Source organism: Arachis ipaensis, chromosome B5, assembly GCF_059453495.1.
Source record: "Arachis ipaensis isolate K30076 ecotype BB chromosome B5, ASM5945349v1, whole genome shotgun sequence".
Lineage (NCBI taxonomy): Eukaryota > Viridiplantae > Streptophyta > Magnoliopsida > Fabales > Fabaceae > Arachis > Arachis ipaensis.
Window position 1 is genome coordinate 71,832,099 of NC_142440.1, and position 3,899 is coordinate 71,835,997.

The following is a 3,899-nucleotide window of genomic DNA, read 5'->3' on the forward strand; positions in this document are numbered from 1 at the left end:
TTCTTCTTTTCCTCTGACACATAAAGGAATCTTTATACTATGACATAGAGGATTCCTCTTCTCTTCTGTTCTCTTCTTTTTCATATGAGCAGGAACATGGATAAAGACATTCTTGTTGCAACTGATCCTGAATCTGAAAGGACTCTGAAGAGGAAGCTAAGAGAAGCTAAAGCACAACACTCCGAAGAGGACCTTATAGAAAATTTCGAAAAAGAAGCAGACATGGCAGCCGAACCCAATAACAATGGTGGAGATGCAAGGAAGATGCTTGGTGACTTTACTGCACCAACTTTCGACTTCTATGGAAGAAGCATCTCAATTCCTACAATTGGAGCAAACAACTTTGAGCTTAAGCCTCAATTAGTTTCTCTAATGCAGCAGAATTGCAAGTTTCATGGACTTTCATTGGAAGATCCTTATCAGTTCTTAGCTGAATTCTTGTAAATCTGTGACACTGTTAAGACCAATGGGGTTAATCTCAAGGTCTACAGACTTATGCTTTTCCCCTTTGCTGTAAGAGACAGAGCTAGGATATGGTTGGACTCACAACCTAAAGAAAGCCTGAACTCTTGAAAAAAGTTGGTCAATGCTTTCTTGGCCAAATTCTTTCCACCTCAAAAGATGAGCAAGCTTAGAGTGGAAGTCTGAACCTTCAGACAGAAGGAATGTGAATCCCTCTATGAAGCTTGGGAAAGATACAAGCAATTGATCAGAAGGTGTCCTTCTGACATGCTTTCAGAATGGAGCATCTTATGTATATTCTATGATGGCCTATCTGAATTGTCCAAGATGTCATTGGACCACTCTGCTGGTGGATCTCTTCATCTGAAGAAAACCCCTACAGAAGTCCAGGAACTCATTGAGATGGTTGCAAATAACCAGTTCATGTACACTTCTTAAAGAAATCCTGTGAATAATGGGATGACTCAGAAGAAATGAGTTCTTGAAATTGATACTCTGAATGCCATATTGGTTCAGAATAATATATTGACTCAGCAAGTCAATATGATTTCTCAGAATCTGAGTGGAATGCAAGCTGCATCCGGCAGTACTAAAGAAGCCTCCTCTGAAGGAGAAGCTTATGACCCTGAGAATCCTGCAATGGAAGAGGAAAATTACATGGGAGAATCTTATGGAAACACCTATAATCCTTCATGGAGAAATCATCCAAATTTCTCATGGAAGGATCAACAGAAGCCTAATCAAGGCTTCAATAATAATAATGGTGGGAGAAATAGGTTTGGCAATAGCAAGCCTTTTCCATCATATTCTCAGCAACAGACAGAGAATTCTAGGCAGAGCCTCTCTGACTTAGCAACCATAGTCTCTTATCTATCTAAGACCACTCTCAATTTCATGACTGAAACAAGTTCCTCCATCAGAAATTTGGAGGCACAAGTGGGTCATCTGAGTAAAAGAGTTACTAAAACTCCTCCTAGTACTCTCCCAAGCAATACAGAAGAGAATCCCAAAAGAGAGTGCAAGGCCATAACTATAGCCAAAGTGGCTGAACCTAGAGAGAGTAAAAAGGCAGTGATTTCCAGTGAGGAAGACCTCAATGGACGTCCACTGACCAATAAGGAGTTTTATTAAGGAACCAAAGGAATCTGAGGCTCATATAGAGACCATAGAGATTCCACTGAACTTACTGTTTCCATTCATGAGCTTTGATGAGTATTCTTCCTCTGATGAGGATGAAGATATTGTTGAAGAGCAAGTAGCTCGATATCTAGGAGCAATCATGAAACAAAATGCCTTGGTTCAACAGAAGTTACCTCAGAAGAAATCGGATCCTGGAAAGCTCTTAGTACCTTGTATCACAGGCACCATGACCTTTGAGAAGGCTCTGTGTGACCTAGGGTCGGGAATAAACCTCATGCCACTCTCTGTAATGGAGAAACTAGGGATCTTTGAGGTACAAGCTACAAGAATCTCATTAGAGATGGCAGACAAATCAATGAAACAGGCTTATGGACTTGTAGAGGATGTTTTAGTAAAGGTTGAAGGCCTGTACATCTATGCTGACTTTATAATCCTAGACACTGGGAAGGATGAGGATGAATCCATCATCCTTGGAAGACCCTTCCTAGCCATAGCAAGGGCTGTGATTGATGTGGACAGAGGAGAGTTAGTCCTTCAATTGAATGAGGACTACCTTGTGTTTAAGGATCAAGGATCTTCTTCTGTAAACATGGAGAAGAAGCATGAAAAGCTTCATCCATTTCTCTCCATACAGAGTCAAGCAGAGCCCCCACACTCAACTTCTAAGTTTGATGTTGGGAGGCCACAATTAAGCTCTGAGTCTCTGTGAAGCTCTCTAAGAGCTCACTGTCAAGCTATTGACATTAAAGAAGCGCTTATTGGGAGGCAACCTAATGTTATTTAATTATATTTACCTTCTTTTTATAGACATTTGTTTTCCATTGCCATGTTATGTTTTCTTTAGGTTGATGATCATGAGGAGTCATAAAAAAAAAACAGCTGCAGAATTAAAGCAGAATCAAAAATAGCATCAAAAATAGCACACCTTAGAGGACAGGCATACTGGCGTGCTTACTCGCGTTTAAACGCCAGTAAGGAAAGCATAATGGGCGTTTAACGCCCAGTCTGGCAGCATTTTGGGCGTTAAACGCCAGAAATGGCAGACAGACTGGCGTTAAACACCAGAAAAGGGTGTCAAGCTGTCTGGCTGGCATTAAACGCCAGAATTAGCAGACAGACTGGTGTTTAACGCCAGAAAAGGTAGCAGAGATGGCATTAAATGCCAGAATTGGCACACAGAGGGCGTTTAAACGCCAGAAAGGTGCAGGGAGTAGAATTCCTTGACACCTCAGGATCTGTGGACCCCACAAGATCCCCACCTACCCCAACTCACTCACTCTCCTCTTCACACCTCTCCATAACACTCTTCCCCAAATACCATTCACCTATCAAGTCCTACCCTCTTCTCCATAATCTCTTCACCACTCACATCCATCCACTATTCCCCAAAAACCCATCATAAAACCCCACCTACCTCACCATTCAAATTCAAAACATTTCCCTCCCAAACTATAAATACCCCTCCTTACCACCTTCAATTTCACACATCTTAAACACTTAAACCCCCCCTTGGCCGAATTCAACACACCCCTCTATCTCCTCCATTTCTTCTTCTTCTACTCCTTTCTTTCTTCTTTTGCTCGAGGACGAGCAAACCTTTTAAGTTTGGTGTAGGAAAAAACTCTGCTTTTTATTTTTCCATAACCATTAATGGCACCTAAGGCCGGAGAAACCTCTAGAAAGAGGAAAGGGAAGGCAATTGCTTCTACCTCCGAGTCATGGAAGATGGAGAGATTCATCTCAAAGGACCATCAAGACCACTTCTATGAATTTATGGCCAAGAAAAGGGTGATCCCCAAAGTCCCATTCATGCTCAAAAGGAGTGAATATCCGGAGATCCTACGTGAGGTTCGGAGAAGAGGTTGGGAAGCTCTCACCAACCCCATCCAACAAGTCAGAATTTTAATGGTTCAAGAGTTCTATGCTAATGCATGGATCACTAAGAACCATGATCAAAGTATGAACCCGAACCCAAAGAATTGGCTCACAATGGTTCGAGGGAAATACTTGGATTTCAGTCCAAAAACTGTGAGGTTGGCATTCAACTTGCCAATAATGCAAGGAGATCCTCATCCTTTCACTAGAAGGGTCAACTTTGATCAAATATTGGACCAAGTCCTCATGGACATCTGTGTGGAAGGAGCTTAATGGAAGAGAGACTCCAAAGGCAAGCCGGTTCAACTGAGAAGGCTTGACCTCAAGCCTGTGGTTAGAGGATGGTTAGAGTTCATCCAACACTCTATCATTCCTACTAGCAACCGGTCTAAGTTACAGTAGATCGGGCTATCATGATCCAT

The 3,899-nt window shown here is 42.0% G+C and overlaps 1 non-coding gene across 1 annotated transcript; it reads right to left on the reverse strand.

The window, feature by feature from the left end:
• Positions 1-627: 627 nt before the first annotated feature.
• LOC148564605 (small nucleolar RNA R71) lies at positions 628-735 on the reverse strand. The gene has a single exon (XR_015884672.1). It is a non-coding gene; the product is annotated as a small nucleolar RNA R71 (small nucleolar RNA).
• Between the last annotated feature and the right edge of the window lie 3,164 nt (positions 736-3,899).